General features: G+C 40.5%; 1 protein-coding gene and 1 long non-coding RNA gene across 4 annotated transcripts in view; one reads left to right on the top strand and one right to left on the bottom strand.

The window, feature by feature from the left end:
• Positions 1-19,254, bottom strand: part of tecrb (trans-2,3-enoyl-CoA reductase b) — a 52,433-nt gene that overhangs the window by 32,474 nt on the left and 705 nt on the right. The gene's annotated exons all lie outside the window — the stretch shown is intronic.
• On the top strand, positions 182-16,448 carry LOC107077651 (uncharacterized). 3 transcript variants are annotated; one of them, XR_001478655.2, is made up of 3 exons: positions 182-312; positions 3,121-3,236; positions 16,335-16,448. It is a non-coding gene; the product is annotated as an uncharacterized lncRNA (long non-coding RNA). The 3 variants fall into 3 exon arrangements; XR_011191149.1 differs by lacking the exon at positions 16,335-16,448 and adding an exon at positions 10,952-13,847; XR_001478654.2 differs by lacking the exon at positions 16,335-16,448 and adding an exon at positions 3,664-6,683.

Genomic DNA, 19,254 nt, shown 5'->3' with positions numbered 1-19,254 from the left:
CTATAAAGGAAAAGACCTGCCATGCACTCCCTCCATCACTCAGTAATTGGGGCAAGCATGAACGATTTATGAGCTCAAGACAGTAGGAAGGGTAGCTTGTGCCTTTCCCAGCGCTGTGTAATTCTGGAATATTGCTAGCTCCCTCTGCACGCATTTCAGCAGGCAGCAGCTGAGGCAGGAGTATTAATAGCAGCACCACCCACGGCTCGGGCTGCTTGGGAAAACACCTCTCCCCAGCGGCAGTAGCCTGGCCCCCCAGAACGCAACAAGACGCCAGAGCCCGCAGGACACCCTGCCCCATCACACGCATAGGTAAGAGCACCATTTCACTGTGCAGAGACACAGTCTGCTGCATATTTTTCTCCATCACTCTTCTTCTTAAAGCAAGTTGAAAGCATTCAGAGATTTAAGTTATACTAGCTCAGATCGATGTATCAGCCTGCATGCAATGTGGTTTGTCAAAAATCTATAGAAACCCTTGAAACTGGCAATGCATTTTAAAGGCCAGAGTTTTACTTACAGCTTGCTTAAAGTGTCCAAAGAGAAACAAAATAAACTGTTTATAACTCCATCACAATTAAGTGAAAAAATGGATTTTGACAATCAGAGGAGCAACTCCTTTTCTTCCTCATTTTATGAAAGTAATAAATGAATACTCCAGTTAATCCCAGCATCTGAGAAGTATTCTTCAGTTACACTTTCTAAATTACTCTTTAACTGGAATGAAACAGCCAAACCCGAGTCCTGGGGGTATAACAATAAAATATGGTACCTGTAATGGTATATAACACATAGCTTCCTCATTGTGAAAAGGGGTTCATAAAGTTAAATTACCAGCTGAGGAAGAAATCACAATTTTATTAAATAAGTGAGGGAAAACTGTGATGTGCCACCTTACTACAATTAAACTACAATTATTGTCTATGTACCGTGCATGCAGAATACCCTTTCCAAAAATGTAAAACTTAAACTCCAATAGAATAAGGTTTAACATAGATTTTATTTCACAAATAAGATATGTTTTCTGTTGTGTCTGAGATACAGCTACGTCAGCAGTGTCCTGGAATAGCCATAGATAATTATCCTGAGCATCAAAAAAACTTAACAATTACAACTAAAACAAATGCAGACAGTTATCAGAAAAAAGATAATCATGTTTGTAGCACATGCACTGACATTTAATTAAACAGAAAATACAGTATATAGGCGAACTGTGAGAATTAATGTTTTTAATTAACAAGGTTGATCAAGAGAGTGTCTGCTATGAAATTCAAAGGCAGGTAGCATGTGTGCCAACAATCCAATAAATACACCTGTAGTTTGGCACCACATTCTTCATAGTACATTGCTAATACTATCTTGGGGACCTGTCGCATTCTTCTAGTAGAGCAGAGACAAGCTGTTGTCTATTCACTTGTCTATGAGGCCAAGATGCCAAATGTTATGCCAATGCCTTCAAGTCTGAAGGGTAGATTATCCACAGCATCACATTCTCATTGCTCAAGAAAGCCATTATTTCATGAGCAATACAAGGATGTGTGTTAGATGTGTGTTGTCTGGTGAGGATTAGCCCACACAAAGGGCAGCAAGTGAGGTCACTCACACACTGAAATTGTCAAATTCCCTCCCTAGACGACACACTAGCACCTTCCGGTTGACTGATCTGTTGTACACAAAAAATGAACAATCACTTACTGCACAAAACTCCCTGGCCTCCAGCCTGGTCTACACAAAAACTTGACTTGGCATTAAAGAGGAAGTGATCCACTGCTGTCAAGTCTAACTGAACTCGCACTCTCATCTGTGGTGAGACCAGGGGTTCGTGACAACATGGCGACTTACAGTACTTTCACAAAAGTTCATAAAGTTCACTATACTGTCAATTAATTTATTTTGTTACCAAGATTTAATAACCCAGATTTGCAACTGCAGTTCCCCTTTTAATCTGCACTGCTAAACTATATGATGATGTTTCAGTCTTGTCTAGGTGTCATTACTTTGGTCTACCAGATTTAAGTCTGTCACTGACAGACTGCATTTGGCTGTAACTTCTTGCCATGTTATAAACTGCTGACTTTGAATACCTAGATTAAGTCCAGAGATGATTTAGTACAGCCTCCAAACATACCAACTGAATGATCAAACTTGACATTCCATAATAGGAGGTTTGCAAGCCTTAATCATGAATTTGTATGTTATGCATGTATGTCTAGTATCTTGTCAATTTTAATTGTGTCTCCTGGTTGGTTATAGGGAGACTAAGTGCTATTTTTATTCCTCACCTGTATTTATCTGTTACTCTAGAAGAGGAATATCTACTGTAGAGAGCTGCTGAAAATTGCCTTTTTTCAGAGTTCTGCTCTGTCTGTGAGAAATATAAACATAATAAAAAAGTGAAAGAAAAATAAATACCTGAACTGTAAGGGAAACATGATTTGTATTGTTGACAGACAATGCCTAGAAATGTATTCCTCTTTGTGCCTCAGAATAAAAGAGAAACAAACTATAGTATTGTGGGGCAAAACCTGCATGAAAATTTGACTCCATCTGGCCTTCTTAGATTTAAGATTTCTTGAACTGTATAAACATAAAATGAAGAACTACCTGTACGTACAGTATGTCATACAGAGGCTTAGGGACTTTAATCATCTTGATTCTATCTAAACTATGTTCTCAATATTTGCTTCTGGTCAGCTACAGAAAAAAGGAATAGATTTGAATATATTATTTATCCTCTAAAAGATGTAATGCATTTCAAAAATGTATTTCCAGGCTTACAGTTAGAGCAGGATTTCCAAGAAGCCTTTAAGAAAATATAATATACATAAAGATACAAAAGATAATATATAAGCAGAGCTTTAATTTACTTATTATACTGTAGGTCACAACATCTCAATTTTGTTCGTGCAAGTATAGTAATTGTTCACAATCTTTCCAGTGCACATACATAAAAGTAGTGGACACAAAGGAAATGGATAGTCCTTGGTAAATGAGGGACACAGTGTTCCACATCCTTGATTTCAGTATAATTTTTTTCTGGCCTGGTATGGGTTAATTCCCTTAACCCCTCATGCTAATTGCTACTCAGTTGTTCTGAACAATCTTCATCCTATGTTGCAGCATTTCTTTCCTGCCGGGAGAGGTGTTTTCCAGGATGACAATGCCCCCACCCACAGATCATGGAGTCTTATCTGTACCTTTTCCTGGAGGAAAGCGGCAACGGCGCAGGAAGAGAGGTAAGCAGGCAGGTGTCTTGGTTAGACAATGCAGCAATCACCCTCCACTTCTGAGCATACTGCTCGCTAATGTTCAATCACTTGACAACAAGTTGGACAAGTTGAGAGCAAGGCTTGCTTTCTAAATGGACATTAAAAACTGCCATGTGCTAGTGTTTACCAAAACTGGTTTGACTCAGCTATTCAGGACACCGCTATCCTCCCGAGAGATTTTTCTGTCCATCGTCAGGACAGGACAATGGACTCGGGGAAGATCAGGGGCAGAGGGGTGTGCATCATGGTTAATAACTCCTGGTGTACAGCTGTGGAGACTATTTCATCATCATGATCTCCACAACTTGAACAGCTGACAATAAAATGTCACCTGTTCTATCTACCAAGGGAATTTACATTGGTGATCCTCACAGCGGTGTATATTCCACCGCAGGCAAACACCACAAGAGCTCCGGAGGAACTACACGAACACCTAAGCAGACATGAAAACTCATACCCTGAAGGTGCATTCATCGCAGTGGGGGACTTCAATAGCACAAACCTGAAGAAAATCGTGCCAAACCTGCATCAGCATATAAACTGCCGACGCGTGGAACAAACATGTTGAACAATGTTTACACTCCCTTCCGGGATAGCTACAAAGCCCTCCCCCGTCCTTTTGGCAAATCCGATCACACCTCCATCCTGCTACTCCCTGCCTATAGGCAGAAACTCAAGCAGGAGAAGTCTGCAACAAGGACCAACCAGCACCAGTCAGAATAATCGGACTCTATTCTAAATCACTGCTCTGCCACCACTGACTGCTGGGAACGACATTAATCTATATGCGGACTATGCTACTAGTTATAAAGAAGATGTGGTCCCCATGATTACTTGCACATACCCAAATCAAAAACTGTGGGTAAATGGTTAAGTAAGAGCTAAACTCGGAGCTAGAACACCTGCCTTAAACTCTGGAGATAAGGACATGTACAGAAAATCCAGATCTGATCTCAGAAAGCTATAAAAAAAAGCAAATATAACTACAGGGTAAAACTGGAATCACACTATTATGACGACCAGGACACTCACCAGGGGGAACACCCACTGTCTGTCTCCAGAGCTGATGTGTACAAAGTCTTTAAAAAGACTAATTCACGCAAGGTCCCTCTTGCTTCAAGAAAACCACCATCGTCCCGATCCCCAAGTAAACCAGAGTCAACTTCCTAAATGACTTCTGCCGCATTGCACTAACATTCATCATGAAATGCTTCAAGCAGCTGATCAAAGAACACATCACCTCCTTACTGCCTGACACCTTAGACCCAATGCAATTTTCATACCGAGAAAACAGATCAACTGAGAATGCCATCACCACTGCTCTACACACTACCCTCTCACACCAAGACAAGAAAGAAACATACTGTATGTGAGAATATTGTTTGTTGATTACAGCTCAGCATTCAACACCATCATACCCTCAAGGCTTATCACCAAGCTCCAAGACCGTGGACTAAGCTCCCCTCTCTGCAATTGGATCCTGGACTTTTTGATATGCCGACCGCAGGTGGAGAGAGTAAGCACAAATACATCCTCCACCCTGACTCTGAACATCGGTCCCCTGCAGGGCTGTGTACTCAGCCCTCTCCTGTACTCCCTATTCACCCACGACTGTCGCCAGGAACAAAACAAACTCAATCATCAAGTTTGCAGACTATACAATGATCATCGGCTTGATCACAAACGGTGATGAGTCCACATACAGGGAGGAGGTAGACGCTGACAGCATGGTGTCAGGACAACAGCCTCTCTCTGAACACCAGCAAAACTAAGGAGTTGATCGTGGACTACAGGAACAGACCACGCACCCATTCACATCAGCGGGTCCGCAGTGGAGAGAGTCAACAGTTTCAAATTCCTAGGTGTCAACATCACAGACAATCTAACCTGTACCCACCACACCAACCTCGTAGCCAAGACAGCACGGCAGTGCCCATTCTTTCTCCGTAGACTAAGGAAGTTCGGCAGAATTATGAAACTGCAAAATTTACTTTAAGCAGCAACATATTACAAGGAAAATAGAGTTTCTGTGCCGAATGCTTTCAAAACCAGTTATTAGATCTACAGCAAACAATTGGAACAAGCTGTGGACCATACAATATTTTAAATCTTGCAACACACTTTTACTAGTGTTATAAAAGGGAAAAGCATAGTCTAAATGCACACTTAACTCAGTGTTTTGAAAAAAAATATATCACTGAATTGTTTTATTAAGCAAGCTGACATTAGAGAACATGTGGAACATGTGTAAATATAACATTTTCACAAAGACAATTCTAACATTAAATTAATCTTCAAGCACCCAAAAGAAAATCTGAACTTATTTGACATTATCATCACCAATGGCTTTTCTGCTATTCAGAATGTGCACCAACTCTTCCTCCCCATTAATATGTGATAGCCAACATCAAAAAGAAAACTGTTGATAAAAAACAGAATTGCCATAGATGGGACAAGACAATGCACTTCACCGAGCTCACAGGCTCATTGTACTGGAAACAAACCTCTTACATTGTGCATGTCTGAAAAGTCAAATCTAGAATGTTGTCTGGTAACACCAGAATGCTGTGCTGGTTTTGTTCCTGTGTAGAACAGGACTGAATATCCATACTGATAAACCCCCCAAACAATAAGGCCTGACAGGTGTATGGAAAGGTGGGAGAAATGAAAAGCACCTAAGTGTTACTAAGCTTCAGTGTTCCACACTTACATTTTGAACACATTTAAACTAAGTTAAGTCCTGTTCCAGTTCTTAGTGAAACTGTTGCAAATTTTGAAACAAGATTCATAGTTCCAAGTCATATCTTTACAGAGTCACATTATTTTGCCTTTTGATAATTAAGAGTCCTCCACTTGCCCTGCCACTACACTTTGGTTATATCTAGCACTAGTTGAACTAGAAAGCTGCCAATAAATGTTTTCTGCTGCTGTAACATCTTTGGACACTGTTCCCAAATCACAAGTACACCTTTTAAAACTTTAATGATTTATAGAAAGTATCCAGAGTTCAGATGGAACATTTTCTGAAAGAGGATAAAAAAAACAAATGAAAAGCATAAACAACAGTATAAGAGGTATGAAATGGGAAACCCAGGGATTATACCAAAACTACAATCCTAATTGTAAAGCAGCAAATAATTGTTCTTTCCTAAAGACAAGAGGCACTGTTTGGCAATAAAGAAAAGCCATGTCCCTGCCACATGTTCAGTTTATTTTTTCATCTGGCTGCAAAATGAACCAGGCTTCATTTGTGCGTCTCCGAACAACATGTGGGCTATTGGTTTGGACACTCGGACTTCACTACTGGTCCAAGCACAAGGAACTTGATCTCCAGCTGGAACGCAGAAACATGATCTTTTAATCTCTTCTGACTTGTAAACTCAACAGTTCACCTCACGGCAGCCTTCCACCCCACACAGCACTGATGCTGCTGCAGTAGAAAATACATTAACAAGTTACCGACACCATTTACACCCCACCCCTACCCTCTACAGACTATATAATATGAAGTTAAAACCTATAGGAAGACTAGAAGCAAACTTTAAACTAAATACTGACTGTGTACTGGAAGCATACTGAAATCATACTGCATAATGTGTAACAAATTAAAAAAAGATTAATTGAAAAGGCACTCTAAGCACCACGAAAGTACAGTGTACACAACAGTTTCACTACCACTGACATTTTTAAGTTCTTTGCATGGAAAGACACTGTATTGTATATTTTGTTACAGTTTTTTTTTGGCATATCACAATTACAGAGCAAATGACCATGCAGACAGTCCTGGACAATTCAAATCACATCATTTTCAATATTTAAAACTTACATTTTCAAATTATCCTACAAACCTAGAATGCCATGTATGATCTTTCTTAAAGAAAACTAGACACAAGAACACAAATCACTTCTAAAAGATCCCCATGGACACCAGAACCACCTAGGGAGTTGATTCCAGCAGTGCCTCCCGTTTTCTATTCTGGTTGTTACTGAAGTTAATTTTCACCTATGTAATCCTGTACTATTGGTGACTATGGACAGGAAAAAGAGTTAATTGTTTTCATAGATCACATATTCATGTTCAGTCCCACTGATCTGATATTCATGAGAGAACCTGTTGTCTTGGTCCTCTTATCTCTTCGTGTCAATTTAATACTGGTGATGCTCAAATCCCAAATTTCCATCTCACTGACACACATGCCCTTTCCCATTTTTCTGTTTGTCTTCTGGATACAATCTAACCATCTTTAACATAACCTCAAAGTCTGACCTCCTTTTCTTCCACAGACCTCTCGATGCTGTACCTGCTACCTTTTTCCTCTTTTTCAATGCCAGGAACTTTGGCATCTCTCGACTCCTTCCTTCACTGCCATATTCCTACTGCTTTGTCACAAGCAACATTTGCAGGACATGTTTGCTCATTACCAGCTATTTTGCAGTTCTAAAACACATCCTGGTCCTGTCCTGCTGAGACAACAGTAACTCCTGCTTGGCAGACCTCTCTCCAATAACCATCTTTCCATTCCAGCTCATCCAAACATGTAAGTTCACCTTGTCTTTTCTCTTTCTCTCTTTTCTCAATCCAATTCTTTGACTACATCCAATTCAAAACCCTTGTCCTCATCTACCATTGTCTCAACCACACTGCTCCTGCCCGTCTTCTCTCATCTCCCTCTAAACCCCCTCTCGTCCTCTCTACTTCTCTGTTCTAGACATTCTGTCCCCCCCTCTTTGGTCTTCTATTTCCATAGAGCAGTGGTTCTCAAACGTTTTGGACCAAGTACCATCCCTGATCAAACCAAAGCATCTAAGTACCTCCTACAAGTCATCTTCTCACTACAGAAAATCTCAATGACCAACATGAGCATGCACACTCACATATAATAAAAATAGCACTGAGCACTTAGTTAATCTGGATCGTACCGCCTTGTAGCCATTTCTCCTACACTAACACTAGCAGCGTAGACACTAGTCGTGTCAGGTTCACCAGAAGAGCTAGTGTTGGTAGACGATAGGGTTACCACACATCTGGATTTTCCCAGCCATGCCTTCTATTTTGATCCTCATATCTCCATCCGGGGGGAATTTTGAAATATCCAGAAATATGTCTGGGATTTCAATCCCATTATTTTCACCATGAAGAAAAATTAGCAAAAGTTAGAAAGATGGTTAGAAAGAGGGAGAACTTCTAAACATCTGTAGTTCAATTCGCAACCCACTGTCATTCCGTTTTCGTCCTGTACGTGTATGATTATGTCATGAGAGAGAGCGAAATCGGCCGTCAACATCAGGGTCTTTACTCTGTACAGTGCAGAAGCATTCCCTCGAAAGACTCCCTATTTTGTTTCTCATTTTCCTACCCTGAAACACAATGCCAAAGCAAAAGTGTAAATTAACAGTAGAATTAAAAAATAAAGGTGTACTTGACTTGCAATCTCATGTTGCAAGCTCATGTTGACTCAGACAAACACAAAAAGGCAATTAGAGGAAAGAGTTCGTCAACCAAATTAACAGATTCTTTTGTAAAATCTGGCAGCAAAACAGTGGATGCTGTTATTGCAGCAGAGGTCTTTGCATTTCACACAGTTAAACATCATCACAGTTACTTTACTAATGAACATATAACATGGGATATTTTGTAAACCCTCTCCATCCTGACCCCCTTCCCAGATAAGGCAAAAGGAACGTTTCTCAGGGTATCCTCTTTTTTTATGTTCAAATATGGTAATCCTAGTGGCTGATGTACTGTATAATCCTCCTCATTCTCAACAGGTGTGCATGACCTATCGGAGCTAGTGTCAGTACTGTTGGCGTCTATTCCTTTCAGCCATGACATAATACTCGATTTTTGCAAGGTATTAATTTTAGATCACTTGTTCTGTTGGTGAATGTGATGCTAAGCTGTGTCTCTGAAAGCTCAACAGGAGTATGAACACTCAAGTATAAGCGCCCACTGTAACAACGTAGCTAAGTACGTAGGCTGCGTATTTGACACAAACTAATTTTATTAAAATAGAAAATATGAAAACCCGTCTCAAGCTTTCTGAAACTGATTAAGTAAATTACAGATGAACATTTTACATAATTTTTAATTATACAATTTTTATTTCCCAATTTTTCAGTGCACACAACAAATTTCCAGGATCACCTGGCGTACCACCTGGGGGCCCTCTGCGTACCACTTGATAACCACTCCCATAGAGCATTTATCCTACACCATCATCTTCAGTGGTGAAAAGAACGACCCACAGGAGTTAGAGCATTCCAATCTCTATTTTTCAGGTGTTCATACAGCATCTGTGATCACTCACTTTGTAAATACAGTTTACAGTTTACAAAAACTTAGTCATCAGAAGCTGAAAATGAGAAATTAATTGTTAAAAAAGTAGTCGTTTGCATTTTTAAAAAATATAATCTACTAAGATATGTTAGACTGTTAAGTGCCTTTTTAGTCCTTTCTGTTACACAAACAAACATTTCTCCCTCTCACACCATAGTGCACTAACATTCTCTAAAGTTCTCTTATGGATTTGCTAAGTCCCCTTACAGTATTTACCATAAACAGGGAATACACCTCATCATTCTGTTTTCATTATTCCTTTATATATTCACTGTTTTATATTTTACTATTTCAGATAGAAGTTCACTTCCAGGTTATGTTGAACTTATTTTCCTTTGTGGTCTTTGTACTTACCCACAGTAAATGTCATATACATAGTAAGTCGCCACGGATAAGGGCACAACTTAAGCAATTAATGAAATGAGTTTCTGTAAAATGCCAGGAACTGTAAGACTATATTCCAAGTAGCACCACCTCTGACAGTCATCAGTCTGGCTCCAAGATTTTACAGCAGAGATTAACCTGTTGATTACTGATGCCATTATACTAAAAAGCCATTAGGTTTGACAGCTTACAGAAGCAGGAAATGACATTAAAATGAAAAGATCCTAAGTGACGCTGAATTTTTTTTACAGAGCCAAAAGACTTTTATACCACTTTGTCTCCACATGGAACTGTTGGAAACTTCAAGTGCAGATCACAGCTTCCCAGATTTAGCAGGCTGTTTCATATAATTTATGTGCAAAGTTGAAGTATTTACAGCGTTGCAATCATGCAGCCCACAGGAGGGTTTCAGATGTCAGAAGCATTAAAAGCATCCAACTGAAACCAAAACAACTTGTCTCCATTGGGTACAGGAATACTAGCACCAAGACTTAATGCTCTGATGTCACCTAGTGGGCTGTGACTGTGTAGAAGAGTCTGGTTGTGGAATATTGTGACAGTACTGCAAAATACTTCAGACAACTGCAATGAAACATTTTGATAGGGAAGCCTATAAAAAACAATATCTGATTTAAAAAAAAGCCAAATAAACTTTCACAGTTAACTGAATCTGTTGTACGGGCAGAAGAGTGGATGTGAAAGCAGCTTTTGAAAAACCTTTACCAACACACAGCTCTAAACTGAAAGAGTAAAGACTGAAAACAGATTTTAGAAAAAAAACTTAGTCATCAGAAGCTGAAAATGAGAAAATAATTTAAAAAAAAAGTCATTTGCATTTTTTAAAACATAATCTACTCAGATATGTTAGACTGTTAAGTGCCTTTTTAGTCCATTCTAATGTTACACAAACAAATCTGAATATTGCACATGCCCTTGATGTATTGCTTTTTGTCTCTCCTAGACCACATATCCCTGATATGGAGGTGCAAAATCTAACTTAAAACTATCGGGATAAGCCTCCACCGGGTTCTCCCCCTTCAAGTTACTATATGGGTGACAACCCCAAGGAATCCTAGACGTCGCCCGGGAGGCTTGGAAGTCTCAGCGCTTGTCCTCACACAATGTGCTCAACTATGTCCATTCCCTTCAGGACAGGCTTGCACAGTTGAGGCCACTAGTGGAGGAACACTTCAGCAAGCGCAAGACAAAAAAGGTTTTAAGACTGTTCAGCCCGGAAAAGGATTTTTTGCCCTGGGGATTGCATAATGCTGCTACTGCCCTCACCGGAGTGCAAGCTTAACGCGAGATGGCAGGGACCCTACGAAATCCGCGAACGGACCGGGGTAGTCGCCTACAATGTATACTATCCAAACCACTGGAAAAAGGAAAAAATATATCACGTAAACACCCTGAAACCTTGGAGAGAACCCCCGTCGGAAGTGGCCATCCCTGCATTACTGTCCAGCGACACTCCCTCTTCCTCCGTGGACCTAATTTCCCTCTCTCCAAACCTCTCCCCCCCCACAACCAGGTCAAGGAAGCCCAGACGCTCTGCACCGGAACCGTCACCTCTTTTCAGATCTGCCGGGGCGGACGTGCTTGGTACAGCATCACGTGGAGACACCCCCTGGAGTTGTTGCACGGGTTCCCCCTTACCGGGTACCCGAAGCGAAGCATGAGGAGATCCTAAAGGAAGTCCAGAGGATGTTGGAGCTGGACATCATCGAGGAAAGCCACAGCCCCTGGTCCAGCCCCACTGTGTTCATCCTGAAACCTGACGGCTCCTGGCGCTTCTGCAACAACTTCAGGAAACTAAATGACATCTCCCGTTTTGATGCCTACACAATGCACCGGATAGATGAGCTCCTGGAGAAGCTGGGGAAGGCCAAATTCATCACCACCCTAGACCATAGGAAAGGATATTGCCAAATCCCCCTTTTGAACCTGACAGAGCCAAAGACTGCTTTTTCCAACTCCTCTGGGGCTTTTCCAATACAAGGTCCTACCCTTCGGACTCCATGGAGCCCTCGCCACCATTAACGCCTGATGGACTGGCTTCTGAGACCAAATCTCCATTATGCGGCCCCCTACCTGGATGACTTCGCAATTTTTAGTGAAACTTGGCCCGGACACATGGAACATTGCTAGGCTGTCCTCTCTTCACTGAAGGAGGCAGGTCTGCATATTAACCCGAAGAAAAGCTGGTTCGGGTTCGCATCCACCAGATACCTCAGGTACATTGTGGAAGAGAGAAAAATCTGGCCTCAGTTAGATAAGAACGAGGCCATCCAAGACTGGCCAGTACCAAAAACAAAAACCCAGATCAAGGTGTTCTTGGGGCTGTTAAATTATTACAGGCGGTTTATTCCCAGCCTTGCCGAGAGGGCTGCACCCGACGGATTTCACGCGCCCAAAAGCTCCCCAGACTGTGCGCTGGACCCAGGAACCTCAAAGTCACTTTATGCCAGGATCCAGTCCTAAGGGTCCCGAACTTTCAACAGAGGTTGAAAACGGCATAGGGGCAGTCATATCGCAAGAATTTAATGGTGAAGAACATCCCGTCATATACTTGAGCAGGAAGCTACTGCCCCGGGAGCAAAAGTATGCAGTTGTGGAGGAGTATCTGGCAGTTAAGTGGGCAATTGAAATGTTGAGGTATTACCCGTTGGGCATGGAATTCACCTCATAACGGATCATGCACCCCTCACCTGGATGAAATCTAATAAGGAGAAAAATGCCCAGGTGACCAGGTGGTTCCTCGCCCTACAACCTTATCGTTTTGTGGTAACACCGGGCGGGGATTGCCCACCAAAATGCGGATGTCCTCTCCCGACAACATCAATAGGATGCTTAGGAGATTCTCTCCAAGCTGAGGGGGAGGGTATGTGACACACCACACCTCCAACTGCACTCCCCACTCCACAGCGTGTGGGAATGTGCAGATATCACACCGGAGGCTAATCAAGGCTGCGCTTTAAAGATCCCCATGTGCCTGCAGACGGGGTTCATTTACTTGGATCCACGAAAGGATTCTCACGTTTACTAGAGAACAGACATTGGCAGATGACTACACACCAGCACAGAAAACAACAAGCATTCTGCCGGTGCTCAGGCAGCTTCCTATTACATCTGACACTATCACACCTCATTGCATTAAAGCATTTATTGTCAGTAAGGTTAGGCATTGACAGATACACTGTCTCAGAAAACATGCTACACATTCAAGTGTCTGCATTATTCTCTGCCAGAGTACCTGGATAATAAAAAATATCTGGGTGACAGATTATTGTGATGAAAATTCCAAAATGAAATGATGAAGAGGGAACAAGACACATTTATAGAAGTCATCCTTTTTCAAAAACTTGAAATTGATAACTTTACACATAAAGAACAACAACTGAATTGACACCATAAATTACAGTGGCAACTTTTTTCCCCATACACTGTGTATAGCAAAATAATTAAAACAGTGACACCAAACTGGAAAACTAGCTGAATATTAAATGACCTTATCTTTAAAAGTCCAGTCTGTAGAGACAAGAGAATACAAAAGAACATTTGGCTCATTGTGTTTGCTTAGAAGCCAAGTGAAGCAACTAGGCTGGGTACTGTATTCCAGAACCTTACAACTCTGTACAGAGGTGTTTTCTGTCCAACATCTTAAATGAAATTGATTGTATTTTCCAATTATGACCTTGTATCCCAACATTGCCACTGATCTGGAGTGTGTATTTGATATACAGGAAAGCAAGTAAACCAGAGACAACCATGCTACTCATGGCATGTTGTAAAAGCACAACACTAAATGCATACATTGTAAAGTAATGTTGTAATGATACAACAATAAAAACCTTGATGTCTTGTGTGGCATGTTCACTGGGCATCCTCTGTAAAAATAATCAACATTACATAAAAGAGTGATGTCATCCTTTAGAAGTGTGACAGGCTTGGCTGCCTTCCAGAGACTAACTGGATCAGCAGGAGTTGCAGAACAGAACAAGCGATTCAATAAGATACACTAAGTCTTTCCTGGTGCTGTAATAGGAGTCCCTGTACTGCAAAATCATTGTAAAAAAAGAAACAAACCAACGCCACAAAAAAGGAAAGACCATCTGAGGTGAGTGGAAGGAGAAACTGTGAAATACTGTGAAAATTAGCAATTACGAGGGCCTAACAGCAAATTCCAGGGAGGAGTTTTGAGAGTTTCACAAACGAGACAGAGGGAGATAAGGGATTACTGAAAATCAGGTTAGAGCTGAATCCATTTTTAACAGTACACGAGCTCCCCCTAGAACAGAATAATCGAGCCTACTGCAGGGATGGAGTTCTCATGGGCTGGGGCATGGGCATGGGCTATCAAAATACATGCAGCTATCTTTTATGTGGACCTTTATCAAAACATTCTGAAAATATACAAATACCACATTATACAATCCACTGCATTCATTACTAGAGTTTGTTCATTACCATTGAAATAATCCTCTAATTTAGGTCTGACTATCATTTCCACAACCTTACATGTAATTAAAGTAATATTTTTTAACTATTGTTAATATCAATGTTAATATTATGAAGCCAGCAACTATATCACCCTGCAACTCACAGTTGGAAGGCCACTGAAGCTAAGCAGGTGTGAGCCTGGCTGGTACCTGGACGGAAAAACAAAGGTGCTAGTGGGACCAGTAAGGGGCGCTCACCCTGCGGTCTCTGTGGGTCCTAATGCCCCAGTAGAGTGATGGGGAAACTATACTATAAAAGGCGTACATACTATATGTCTGCCGAGACATGAAACCTAGGTCCTGACTCTCTGTGGTCAATAAAAATCCCAGGGAGTTTATTGAAAAGAGTAAGAATGTTACCCTGGCATCCTGGCCAAATTTCCCATTGGCCTCCTGACAATCACAATCTATGAATTAGCTTCCTCACTCTGTTCTCCTCCCCACTAATAGCTGATGTGTGGTGAGCGTACTGGCGGAGTATGGCTACCATCGCATCATCCAGATGGCGCTGCACATTGGAGGTGGTGGGGGGGAGTCCCCATTACCTATAAAGTGCTTTGAGTGGAGTGTCCAGAAAAGAGCTATATAAGTGTCAGCAATTATTCATCTATAATCACTTGGACCAGTTTCAAGATACTTTTCATTGAGTATTCTACAGTACATTAGCTTCATCCAATACAGGGTCACAGGTGAGCGGGAGACTATGCCGGCAAGCAATATGAAGAGCAAGTTAGGGAACACCGTGGCCGGAACACGTACAGACCCAGACACTCACACAAACTGAACCATTTTCTGCTGTTAATAGACTTTATGGGTTATGGACTTCGCAAATTAAAATAAAAGAATATAATTCTAAAAAGGTTTTCAATTTACTCAAGATGTTTTTTGGGTGGCAGTGGTTGTTAGAGACTGTTCTCTAGAACACAAGTGGAAACTACATTTAAAGTGCCTTTAAAACTAAGAAAAGCAGCATATCTTAAGTGCGGAACAGGCTACCCAAATATGTTGTGGAAGCAAATTCTCTGGACTCTTTCAATAAACAGCTGGGTGAGATTTTTGGATCTAGATGGGTCAAATATCCTCCTCTTATTTGTAAACTCTTATGTTCTTATAGAATTTGATTTTTTTATTTTTAAATGTTGCTGACACCTGCAGAATGAAAAAGCACTCCTTTAACATAAATGAAGTTGCTTAAAAAAGTCTTTGTTAAAATGTTAGGTCTTTTTTAGAAAATCAACTTTCAGAAATCATCAGAATTTCTACTCCCACAGCAAATTTGTATTAAACTTTGACTGAGCTGTTTTTTTTTTCACTGGATCGCCTTCAAAGCTGCTACAGGCCAAGCCCTGCTGTTGCCTTCCTGGTACCTACAGTAGCAACATGAGACAGTTGTCCACAAACACCAGTTACAAAAAGTGAGAAGCGGCAGTGAGGAGACTGGGTAGAGACTAAGAACTCAGTTCCCTGCATGCTAAGAAAATCACAAAACTTTTCTAATTTTTTCTCAGCTGCAACATTCCCAAAATTCTGCAGCACACCTGTTGGAAAACACCCTACATACAGGCATGCTATTTTAACAAAGATTTTAATTAAAAGGCAAGAAAACCAGTCTGCAGCATTATACTGTCTCCCTTCTTCAATTGGGTTTATAAGGTTTCATATTCACCCAGTCCTATTCACTTGTCCCCTTTCTCCTCAGAGTGCTTTGTAACTCAAAAGCACAGAGGAAACATCCAGCAACCACTGCTCAAGAAACTAACAGGTTTCTCTGACACACTTACTGTAGCACACAGCTTCCTGGGTCTGGAAAACTCTGTTTTAACAAATTTTGGCTTTACTCCACAGAAACAACCTGAGAAACTTGTCAGACCACAAGAGCACAATCCAATATCTTTCTGGGACCTTTACCATGTACAGTCCTGCCTGTGCAGGCGGGCAAAGTCTCTCACAAATCCCATGCCAGAGGTGAGTGACCTTGGTCCTTCTGCTGCATTCCATAGAAAGGTATTATTGCAGCTTACCCTTCAATATCAGTAACCTTAAATGATTGGGCCAAATCAATAGCTATGGCTGATTAAGTGGTTGAGGTGGTATGTTTGGCAAATACACAAACATATTTGCAAATAATTTGGCAAATATGTTTGTGCTTTATTTTTGTAAAATGGGTCGTGCAAATGTAAGTCTTGTAACAATACTTAATAAGAAATTAATTAAATTTAATACATTTTAAGCTTAATTATACAGTAATTTTTCATTGTTAAAATTTTGACTTAATTTTGACTTAACTGCTTTACTTACATGTTTTTGCACTGAATTGCATTTTAAACATTTTCTCACAATAGCTTTTTTTACTGATTTTATTATATCTAAGATAAACATTTATGAGAGTTTATAGATTAAATAACTTTGAGATAAGAGATGAAGAGTGGCTGGAAGAAAAACCTGCCCTGCTGCCTGCTTCACCCAAGTGATGTTGTTTCTTTCCAGCTTACAACTGGGTACTCATAGTGTATTTTGTCTTTAAACTACTGGCTGTTCCAAGGTCTTGCCCAGGTGTGTTAAATTGAGAACTAATAACATCCTAAGTCAAAAAAGCAATATAAAGTTAAGAATATGTAGACCATGAACTGCTCGTCATTCTCTGACTGAGCCTGTACATCGTCTTTTCAAAACATTATATCTGTACAGTACATACATTAAATTCTGGAATGATTAGGAGTTATGATTTAATACTCTATTAGAACAAAAATGCACAAATGTCAGCATGATCCTCAGACTACTTAAAGACTGGATGACTCAGCAAGACTTTAAGTCTATGTCTACTTTAAGGTGTAACCCCGGCGTCCTTGCCAAATTTCCCATTGGCCCTTACCAAACATGGCCTCCTAATAATCCCCCTCTATGAATTGGCTACATTACTCTGCTCTCCTCCCCACTAATAGCTGATGTGTGGTGAGCGTTCTGGCGCACTATGGCTGCCGTCGCATCATCCAGGTGGATGCTGCACATTGGTGGTGGTGGAGGGGAGTCCCCATTGCCTGTAAAGTGCTTTGAGTGGAGTGTCCAGAAAAGCGCTATATAAGTGTAACCAATTATTATTATTATTATCAACTTTTATTTCAATAACGGTAATGATTAACAGCTCCACAAATAAGAAGACAAGATTTTTACTGTTGTACTACTGAACAAAAAACAGTATCATTCTGATCTCAACAATAAAATGTTTAAATGATTAAACATTTTACAACCCTGTCTTCTCCAAAGGTACTGCATGGCTCATTCACTCTCTTGGCTCTTGCCATGGAGAGTAAATGAAGTTAGAGTGAGAATTAGCATAGATCAGGATCAATTCTATGCATCACCCATCAGCACAAAGAACCAGCATTTCAGTTATGACAATGGCAACCAAAGAGGGAACACTACAGTCTTCTAATGCCTGTAGATACAGTCAAATAGTAAAACCTCACAATTGCTAAACAGTATTGGAATTACCTGTCCTTTTAAACTACTGTGTGACGAATGAACTACGGCACATGGCTATTGTGTAACATACACGGGACTAATAAAACATTCAAACCTTAACCAAAAATGACAAACAGGCCAGTATCTACTCAGTTCAGCTACACATACCCACTCTCCATTTCCAGCTGTTGGTTTTTGCTGATAATGAACAGCAGATTCGGGTGCAGTGTTGACAGGGTATTGGGTGAACTGATGGTGTGGATTACAGGGGAGAGATATTTATATCAGTGTTAACAGAACTCTGTAACATGCATGCAAAGTAGTTGCACCATGTGTCTTGTATGTACACATATACACATGGATTACTTTATCCCACTGCAGCTACTGGGAAGCTATGTGTTATATACATCAATGGAAATGTGGCAGTGTGAATATGGTTAGTTATCCCACCCTCTTTTAAGAGCAGTAATTGTACAGCAGTTAGAATATGATGCAGAGATTTGTAACCTGACAATGTCAGGGAGCTTTCAAGCAGTGGTTGAATGAGACACTGAAATGGATTATCAGCACCCAATGGTTATCAAGATCAAGATGGGCCCAATGACTACCTCTCATTTATAACCTTTCCTTTTGCTCTCACTTAACCTTAACTCAAGTGTCTCCATCTGACTTTGTTGTATACTATATACTGGACTAATAACACATTCAGACCTTAACATGAAACGACAGACAGGACTTGTGTCTATTCTGTTCACCTATAAATAGGTGAGAGCAACTGACAGTTACAGGTGTCAGTAAAGTCACAGCTCAAATGGAACCAAAAATCAAACACACTTGGGACCATCTGTGTAAAATATCTTAAGCAGAGTTTCCCCTGTAGAACTCTTCAAGTTTAAGAGTATTCAGAAAATCAGCTGAACACATTAAGATCAGAAGAGACAGGTTAAGGCAAAAATGACCTACATTTAATAGTTATGGGTTTTGAAGCAATATGAACCAGTGGAACTAGGATTTAACAGCTCACTTCTAACTTTAAACAAAAAAGCAGTTGTCACAAACCTGAGCGCATGAGAATAAAGTTCACGTGCACTGGCCAAAAAGCTATTTTTCTGAGATTTTCAAAACAGACCTCAAAACAGGAACATTTCGCTCTTTTAAACAAGGCATCGTGTTTTAACAGTGTAAGTGAGATTAAACCAAACTGCCCCGTTCAAGCACTCTTGACAGTATAGAAACAAAACTCAAGTTAATTTGTCTCGCAACAGAAACAAGCATAACTGAGTTTATTTACCATGCTTCTGTT

This window comes from Lepisosteus oculatus, chromosome 11 (assembly GCF_040954835.1).
Source record: "Lepisosteus oculatus isolate fLepOcu1 chromosome 11, fLepOcu1.hap2, whole genome shotgun sequence".
Lineage (NCBI taxonomy): Eukaryota > Metazoa > Chordata > Actinopteri > Semionotiformes > Lepisosteidae > Lepisosteus > Lepisosteus oculatus.
This window is presented reverse-complemented; position numbering and strand designations above follow the sequence as displayed.